The following is a 10,802-nucleotide window of genomic DNA, read 5'->3' on the forward strand; positions in this document are numbered from 1 at the left end:
TGCGCACTTGCGTCCTGCTTCAGTTTCAGATTCCTAACAACCACTCCCAGATAGCAAGACGACATTGAAAAAATGTTGTTTTTCCATTTGAATCATCATTATGATTGAGATTGAAATGTCAATGCTATTTGAATATTGGATCACCATTACTAATGAAACCCGACAGTAATGTTGATTACAGTGATGTGGCCGATGACTGAGCATTGATTTGTAGTTGACCAGGTAATGAGGATGTGATATTGAAAAGCCATTGATTTACAGTTGACCGGGAAGTATGATTGAAGAGTCATCAAATTATAGTTGACTGGGAGACCATCGTGTGGCAGACCAACATCTCACACATCTTATTTGTGAATCCATATCAGGTAAGCATGCATTTATTTATCTAATGTTTGAAAACTGAACTGAACCAAATTGAATATTTGTAAATGCTTATAGTTTATTTACATTGTCTAACATTATATGCAGTCATACATACATTTGTGCCTGTCACAATGGTTATTATTATAATTTAGACACCTGTAAAATGTCATTGAAGTGTTAATATCTGTAAAAAATTGTCAGATTTAGATATCATAGACTAAGTTCACTCTGCAGCTTCATTAACTAATTTCATTTCGTCAGTTAGTTTACTGTATGGTTTTATTATATCCATGGTAGCTATGAATTACGTTAAATATTTGGGATGTTTTACTGTTAAAATGTCAAGACTGGAAGTTAGGTCACTGATAACTTTAAAGCTAGCATTAGATGGCAGGATAGAGTTAGCTAGAATCAGTTAAGAGGAGGAGGGGCATGCATGTATTTCATAGACAACCAAAAATCTGAACAAAGATAAAATACAAGCTGTTTTCATGAATTACAGTCCTCCGTGCAGGATTATTTCTTCCGATGATTTAGTTAGCATTTTGCTTTTATGCTAGCAAAACTATCCTACTGATAGAGCTTGGATATTGTGCTGTAAAGTCAGTATAAAACGGAAAACTTGCCTATTTTGTCACTACTAATGTATTATTTTGGTAATTACACATTTTGTACAGTAAATTGTGTGCTCAATGCAGCATTGTGCAAGTTGCCCCAGATTCTTACCTAATGCTCCTCCTATAGCCACAATCATGTTTATGTTAGCTCTTCATTTTGAGGAGGATATTCCTTTTTTAATACTTGATACAAATGTTCACAATTATATCAAATCAAATGTAATATCATACCAAGTCAATGATGCATATACATAGTTTATTGGTCACATGGGCACCAAAACAGTGTTTGAAAAGTCTGTGTATACATGAAAAATAAGAATAAAAATCCATGTCAAGATTTACCACAGCTTATTTTAACTAAAATTAGTGACAAGCTGTGCGGTTTGAGGCCAGACATGATTAAATTGCCATTTTCCTGGCATTGTGCAATTTCTTTAAAGTACAAGCTGCAACTTGCGTCGGGGTCTGACGTTACCCCACGCAGAGAACAACATAAAGTAAAGTGACGTGACTGATCTGCCTGAATATTTAAGTATTGTTTAACCAGTATAAATTTTTCTCAGTCAATCTTAACTGTACCATAGGGTTGTACTGAAAAATTTGAAGCTTCATTCATTGAATTGGCATTTGATTGAAATTAAGACTTCTATGATTAGGGTGGGTGCTCGACTGCAGTTTTAAGGTTATTGCTACTGTAATACAAGAAATTTATATGTCAAAGTGGCCTACTTTTATTATCATTTAACACACAATTTTGCCAGTAAACACATTTGCACTTCTTGAATTTCAGTAATGAAAGCCTCGTGTTGCTCTCTATCAAGGCGTCATAAATTCGCACATAAACAAAGAATAAAGTTCGTTTGTGATTCTCAGTCGTAGACAAAAAAAAGTAAAAAAAAAAAAAAATCCCTGGTTTGGAAGCATTTTAAGCCTTCTGCGCAGATAGCCTAATCGCGCATCCTCAGCTATGGAAGGAATACCAACCGTTGACACCGCAAAGACAGTGAACTCTGGATCAGATGATGTAAATAATGTCTATAAAGGAGTGTTCCTCATATTTATCATCTCTTTTTTCATAGAGTAGAAAGTCGAGTATTCCGAAACAACAGGCCAAAACGATGATGACACGTCAGAGACATTTGAAGCCTAGTTTGAAACACTTAAATTTTGATTAGCAAGAAGCGGCATTCGATACAGTCCTACTGAACCACATATACTCTATTAATCAGGTATCTGCGAGGCAAATTTTCATGACTTTTCCAAAACTTTCTGGATTTATTTATTATTCCAAAACTTCTCCAGGCCTGCAAATTGCTATTTTCAAATTCCATGACTTTTCCATGTTTTTCATGACCGTACGAATACTGCATAATGCTATCCATTGCGAAATGAGGTTACCCACAAAGCTAGCTAATGCCATGTTTATCAGTGGAAGAATGCTAACGTGAATGTGCGGTTAGATTACAGCATTTATCTTATTCTGCCTAAATGAAGCAATCGTAAATATTTCTGCGACGTATGTCTATAGTTACAGTCGGCGCATTTGAAATTATTAAACCAGAGGGGTCACATATATAAACGTGTGTTGCACAAATATCTGACATGGTTTTTAACAAAGGGCATCTAACAAAGTTATCAAACTTCTCTTTCCAATGTGTAGCGTGAAATCCCAAAGTCGTAAGTCCTCGTTGCAGACAGTCGCGCAGTATTAGATCCATTCGACAGCAGCGTTTATTCTAGGTCACTATCAGTTTACTGCCTAGTCTAAGACGGCATGTTTTAGACAGCGCCAAATGGTGGTTGAAAAATGGTTTCTCGTAGCTTGCACTGGATAGAATTAAAAGTAAAAATATAGATATAGATATAGATATATAGATATAATTCAAGCAAGGGCAGATTTAAGGTCCTCTTATTAACATGTAAAATTTTACATGGGCTTGCGCCTTCCTACCTGTCTGACTTAATTACACGCTATAACCCACCTCGCACCCTGTGCTCTCAAGATTCTGGACTATTAGTCATTCCAAGAGTTAAAAAGACGTCCGCTGGCAACCGAGCCTTTTCTTACTGCTCTCCCTTCCTCTGGAATAGTTTACTATAGAAGTTAGAGTGGCAAACTCTCAATAACTTTAAAACAAGACTAATGACTTATCTATTTTCTCGAACTTATGCATAATATAATTTTGATTTGACTTTCTTATAGACATGTAAAGCCCTTCAAGACTATAAATAGTGATATTGGGCTCTAAATAAACGTATTATTTTATATAATAGAGAGCATGCAGGCAGTCTGATTTGATGATAAATTAATTTGAATTATATATTAGGGATGTCCCGATCAAGTTTTTTTGCCCACAATCCCGATTCGAGACATTCAATATTGAGTATTTCCTGATACCAAGTCCCGATCCGATATTTGTATTTTTCACAATGCACATTTCAAGTACATCATAACTAATAACTAATATGCTTGTATTTGAATTTAATTGTCCGTCACTGTTTGCTAACATTGTGCCGTATCTTTTATGTCCTTTTCTTCAGATTTCAATAAACCACATCATTGATCAAGTGAGCTAGTCTTTAAAATATCTTTAGCCTTCTGTTATTTTTGTATTTTTTCAAATATCTGAATCTGCACAATGCTTATACTCACAATGGTATCACACTGGTCAAAGAGACCTGCATAAATCTATCAGAGAAGACAATACAGACTGAAGCTGGAGGGACACTACACCACTATGGACTCCTGGCACATGTGGTAAGGCCTGCAGCACATCACAGACTACCAGCAGAGGCGCAGCGTGGTCACAACCAGCCATGCCACACTGCCAGATGAGCTGAACGAGTTCTCTGCTCACTTTGAGGCCCGTAACACAGATCAACAGAGAGAGGCCATGGCCACGGAGAGCACACAGAACTCATCACTCACCGTGTAAGCGGCAGATGTGTATAAGGCTGTGAGGAGAATAAACCCACGGCTGAGGCGGCTGACCCAGACAACATCCCAGGGCGTGCACTCAGGGTTTGCTCAGCAGAGCTGGCTGAGGTGTTTACAGACATATGACATATTCAATCTGTCCCTCGAACAAGCTTCTGTACGTTCCTGTTTCAAGTCCACCACCATTGTGCCCCTCCCAATGAAAAGCACCGTGACCAGTAGGAATGACTATCGCCCTGTGGCACTCCGTCCAATTATGATGAAGTGTTTTGAAAGGATAGTCATGACTCACATCCAGGAGATCATCCCAGAAACTTTAGACTCTCTGCAGTTTGCTTACCAACGGAACTGGTCCACTGATGATGCAGTCAGCACTTCCACACACACAACCCTCACACACCTAGAGGGCAAGGACATGTATGTTAGAATGCTGTTTATCAACTACTGCTCAGCATTCAATACGGTCATCCCCCACAAACTCTCTGAAAAGCTCCTCACCCTGGGACTGGCACCCATCCTCTGTAACTGGGTACTGAACTTTCTAACAGACAGACCCCAGTCAGTCAGAGTTGGCAGCCACACATCAAGCACAAGAACTGTAAGCACTGGGACCCCCCAGGGCTGAGTGCTGAGCCCCCACTGTACACACTCTTCACGCACGATTGTGTGGCCTACCAGAACAACACCAGCATCAAGTTTGCTGATGACAGCAGTCATTGGACTGATCACTGGAGGAGACAAGACGGCATACAGAACGGAGGTGGCAGATCTGGTGGCCTGGTATCATGACAACAATCTCTCCCTTAACACAGGCAAGACTAAGGAAATGATTGTTGACCCAAGGTGGAGCAGGGGAGCTGCACACACCACTGCACATAGTTGAGACTGAGGTGGAGCGGGTGAAAACCTTCAAATTCCTCAGCGTTCACTTCAGTGAGGATCTCACCTCATCTTACAACACACAGCACATCATCAGGAAGTCCCAGCAATGACTGTACTTTCTAAGAAGGCTGAGGAAATTTGGCATGCGAGCCAAAATTCTTGGTGTGACGGGGGGAGGTGTTCACAGCAGTATGTGTTACGTGTGTCAGGTGGTTCTACTGCGATCATGTGACATGATGCGACACCGGTAGCTCACGGCGTTTAGGACTTCCCTTTGTTTGTTTTAAATCTCGTTCACGCGGCAAACGCCGAACGAAAAAGCATCTGTGTTTATAGCTGTGCTGGCTGTCATAAAACAGCAAGCTAAGACGGGGTTGGTGGTCTAGTGGATTATAATATCGGGGAGAAGTAGTGTCTTCAAAAGTCTCCTTGAGGCGACGTCGAAACAGAGGGGGGACAGCACGTTAGTAACTTCTGTGGCACTGAGAAGTTTACGGAGGTAATTTATACAATGTGTATTTAAGAAATCCTTTATTTATAAATGTATTTATGGCTACTGTGCATATTTAATGGATTAAGCACGTAATGTTATTTATTGCTGCCGTTAGGCTACCAACACTCCTGCCTAACCGGACAACCAGGGCAGACTACAGAAGTTAAGGTAGTCTGGTTATTTATATGTATATGTATACTTGTCTTTTAAACTTCCATTCAATGGGCTTGATGCTGACTATGTGTTTTATTTCTTTTTGCTCTTATTTATGTTCTCCAGACGGTTGATGTAACCACTGTTTTTCCCACCGCGGTTTTGCCACACACACTAATTAGGCTAAGCCTACTCATATCACATTATGAAATGTATGATAGGCTAGCAGACTACCAGGCGCTAGCTAGCTTTTAGCCTGTTGCAATAGTAGAATTATGAACTTGTAAAACCACCTCCAATTTTTGTTTGGTATTTTGGCGAGGTTTTCTTTTCTTTTCCTTACTTTTTTTGGGTCTATGCTGTGGCTGTAGGGGGAAGTACGCTAGGCCTTTGCACTTCTTATGTGTGTTGTGAGTTGAGTGTATGGGGCCTAGACTAATTTGGCTCCTGTTTGATGTGTAGTGAATAGCCTTTGTGATTTGGCTCCTGTTTGGTGTGTAGTGAATAACCCTTGCCATTTGGCTCTTGTTTGGTGTGTAGTGAACTGCCATTGTGACCTGACTCCTGTTTGGTGTGTAGTGAATTGCTAGAGAGGCTTGGCTCCCCTTGGATGTGTAGTGAATAGCCTTAGTGATTTGGCTCCTGTTTGGTGTGTAGTGAATAAACCTTGCCATTTGGCTCTTGTTTGGTGTGTAGTGAACTGCCATTGCGACCTGGCTCCTGTGTTGTGTGTAGTGAATTGCTAGAGAGCTTTGGCTCTCCTTTAATGTGTAGTGAATGTAGTTGCCTTATTGCAGGTTATATTCCAAGTGTAATCCCTAGTCTTTCCTCTGGGGGATCTTAGCCACAGCTGACCTGTTGGAGCTCGCCTTATGATTAACTCCATAGATCTTTATTAATTTCTTTCCTTTTTTGTTTCTTTGTCTTTTCTATTGTGTTTTGTATTATAAATAAATATATCGTGACTTCATAACTCTGAGCCCCTATTTCAGCTTGAATAGTAATTTATTAAAGTGAGTTAATTCTGGTACACAAGTCTCCTCTCTTCCTTTATTCATTTAATTGAATAGCTAAACCTGTGGTGAAAGTACTCCTAGTGACATTGGGTGGGTTACATTGGTAACTTCTACAGAAGTACAATCGAGAGTGTCCTTACCAGCTCCATCACAGTCTGTTATGGAAACTGCACTGCTAAGGACAGGAAGGCTCTCCAGCAGATGATTAAAACTGCACAGTCCATTTCAGGAGCAGCCTTCCCCCTGCTGCAGGACACTTAAAACACTAGGGTCATCAGGAGGGCCCACAGCATCATCAGGGATAGTACACACCCCCAACATAACCTCTTCACACTTCTACAATCAGGCAAGCGCTACAGAAGTGTGAAGTCCAGGACATCAAACTGACAAACAGCTTCTACCCACAGGCAGTCAGGCTTGTGAATGACTCTTTCACACATGGCCCCTTCCAGCCTTTGACTGGAGGATCATGACTGAAACACAGACACACATTACTTAATGAACACTACTCAACTCTGCACACACAACACAGTTGTTATTGCTGCTGTCCCACTATTGTCATCTTGCAATAACACACAAGTGCACTTTATGCACTTCCTTATAAGATTTTATATATATATATTTATATATTGCTTTTATTTGTACTTGTCTGGTAACAGAGGATTAGCAAAGTAAGAATTTCATTGTACAGTGTAACTGTCTGTTTTGCTGTACACATGACAATAAAACTCTTGAAAATTTAGGTCAATGCTTCAGGCCACAGAGTCAGAGATACTACAGCAGTTTGAATGGTCCTTTAGCAAACAAATCTTGCAAGGCAACATTGCCACAGCACTGGAACATGTTGAGTGCCCAAGGGTAGTATTGGAGTCAGGTGTTTCAGCCTCTAGTCACTCAGCTGTAGAGGAGCTACCAGTTATAGGTGACTATGAGCTGAGTGTTCAGTGAGACCAGTTTGTCACTGGACACTGCTCATGACTGTGGTGTTGACAAGTTTAGCTGCTGTACATCAGTTACTGACACACATGAAGCATGAATAACTCTGTTTCAGTAAGTTTATTTCTGTAGCCTTCTGGCTTTTGTCTTTGACTGCCGCACATTCTGATATGTTCGCATTTCTTTACCTGCTTTATCCCTTAATGTGGTTAATTTAACTCTTGTACTAATTTTGCTTCTACAGGAAACTGTTCGGAGAATGCATAATGCTGAAAACAACACACACAGATGTGATCCACAGACAAGGTAAGACAACATGTTTTGTTGGTGGACTATATCATCGCGATTGTTTCATAGCACTGACTGGAATTCTAAAGAAACTTTTAATCAATCCTCTCTTCTCCACTTTTTTTTCTCTCTAGCATCCTGCAAGACCTACTGAGACTATTCGAAACAGTTACAGGATGAACCAAGAAGGGAATCTGGAGAACAAAGAGGGGGGCAGGATCGCAACTCTAATGAGGCAAAGGAGGAGAAGAGTAAGTCAAAACATCATTTCCCCAGTAGTTCTTAGACTTTTTCTCCATTTGCTATTTTCAGTGATCTAATTTCTGTTTTCACTGTTTTTGGCAGCTGCACAAGGCCAGAGCTAGTGTTCTTTAAACTGAGGAAGAGGCTGCCATATGGAGGGCCGCATCAGCAGATATAATTTCTGAAGAGGAAGACGCCATCTTGGATGGAAGGCCAGCGTGAGTCCTCCCGCCTAGCACAGAGTTGTCTGCACTGTGTTGGGTGCTACAGAATAGAATGGACAAAGACCAAAAATATGTTGTGAATCACCATGCACGAGTTGGTGCGGATAGATTCACAATGGAGACCATGGAAGCTGGGTTGTTCTTGGGAATGCTCAATATTTAGAGTTTCATTTATGCTCCCAAAAAGCATTTATATTATATACTATGATATTACAGTATATTCTGTTCTAATGTATTCTATTCTGTTATATGCTGTACATTGATATATAAATTGTCAATTTATATGCCTTATAATTTATACTGTATTTTCTTTATTTATAATAAGATTTGTGTAATTCATTTTTGTTTGCCAGACTATCTATACAATCGACCTATGAACATAAAACAACACCAGTTCTGTTAACTTTATGGTAATGAGATATGACGCGGTTTGGCGGCAACCAATAGAAATTTTGAAGTGCTCCGCTCTAGAGAATTGTAGAGAACACAACAGTATAAACTATTGTTCCCACAAAACTTTTGGTCCTAAGCAAAATGGAGGAGAAACTGATTATATCGGTGGTGGGTTTCCCCATGTTGTACTGTAATGTAGGTTATGCACAAACGTTAGTGTTAATTAAAGACCAAGGCTAGTAAACGTGTCCTATAAACTCCATGCTGGAATTTGACCTAGCCTATCATTAACACAAAAGACACACAGCAACAAAAAGCTTTTAAGTAGTGTTTTTCATTAGTTTATTTTGTTACGAAATATGTAATTAGCATTGTTTATTTATTTCAGTCATCGGTCGATTTCGCACCTTCTCATTTAAAATATCTCATAAGGTTAACTTATAGCCTACTGGTGGTCAGTCAGCACAAAGATACCTCTCGACCTGTTTGTTTGCTTTAAAAACATTTGCATAACCAATCTTTCCGAAGGATCTTGTACCCGCCTATTTCATCAACGGCAGAGCGTCCACAGTGTTCAACAGCGTCGTTGGCAAGAAGGTTTGGGCGACTCTTGACGCTCTCGCCGCTTTCAGTGTGAACGTACAGTTATACCTAGAAGCGCCGAGCGCCGGTCATCTGACCGCAGTGACCAAAAAAAATAACATCTTTGCACTCGGTCAAATTTCAGCACCCTCCTTTCATGACCTTTCCTAGATTTGTGTGTTTTATCACCCAGCATCCTTAATTTTCAAAATCACCCCGGTATAAGCTAATTTAAAGCTATTTTGCTCCTATTTCTGTGAAATTGCCGTCAGCCTCGCGTTTGACCATGTTGTTTCCTGCCTTTCGAGGCTGCGATTCTCTTTTCTCTCAGCAGATGTCGCAAGGGTTCGCTCGTACTAGTTGTCTGTCTTATTTTATATATATATATATATATATATATATATATATATATATATATATATATATATGCATATAAAACCCTGATCTATCTATCTATCTACCTATCTATCTATCTATCTATCTATCTATCTATCTATCTATCTATCTATCTATCTATCCAGAGTTATAAGAGTTATAAATTAATATTACATCATGTGCAAAAATGATGACAATAATTTAATAACTATGAAGCGCATTTTTGTTTCATGTAGGCCTACATGGGCGTATCAATTGTCACTAATTTTTGCACTAGCCTACTTGAACCGTGTGTAACTAGTCATCATATAACTGATAGTTGGTGTGTAGACTATGGTAAAATTTATTCTCATGTCATGACATTACATTATTTTAGAGCTGCAACAATAATTTACAATATTAAAATGCGAATGTTTTCTAAAGCGGATAAATGTATAATAAACGCATTTTTTTTCACGTACAGGGGCGTAACTACTTTATATATGACTTAGATAGTTGGCAGGAATTTTGCGAATGCTAATTCATTCAATATAATAACACCCTACGCAAGAGACGGCACAGTATGGGTTGAACAAACTTCTGGCAATCCTCGGGGTAGAGCGCGGGAGTGCAATATCATGAGTGAAACCCCATGGCCCCCATGTTATGCCAAGTCCATTGAGCAGTTTAGTGTGTTTGACTGACACAGAAATGTGGCCAAAGATTTAGAAATACTCTGAAGCAGAAACTGATCAAAATGGTGCTGATGAGTTCAAACTGCAGGTCTCCTTTATTTGAGAGGTATTACGGGCGGTAAAAGTATGAACCCGGACAACTACTGGTCTGCTAACTTGGGAAGTCCCATTTTCAGAGACAGATGTCTCGACAGAGATTCCAAGATATCGTGCTATCTGCGCTTTGATGACAAGAATACAAGGGCTGCCCGCCTTGTGACAGATAAATTTTCGATATTAGATTTCCGATAAAGTATTGCTTCTTACACACCTAGTGAGAACATAACTGTAGATGAACAACTGTCCCTTATCAAGTCGTTAATGTATCGTTTCACACAGTACATGGCCATTAAACCGGGCTAATTTGCTATTAAATTCTGGTTGGCCGCTGACGTTGAAACAAAATACTAAATAGCTTGAAAAGTACTTTGTTATCTATTTATTTACTTAGTGTATACAATGAAAATGTACTCTCTTGTGTATCTATCTTGTAAAAAGTATAATTCATTCTTTCTTAAGTATTTACTGTAAATAAACTAAATACCTGTCGATTTACCCAAAAGACGGATTTTTTTCGTGCTGTAAT

This window comes from Chanos chanos, chromosome 2 (assembly GCF_902362185.1).
Source record: "Chanos chanos chromosome 2, fChaCha1.1, whole genome shotgun sequence".
Taxonomy (NCBI): Eukaryota; Metazoa; Chordata; class Actinopteri; order Gonorynchiformes; family Chanidae; genus Chanos; species Chanos chanos.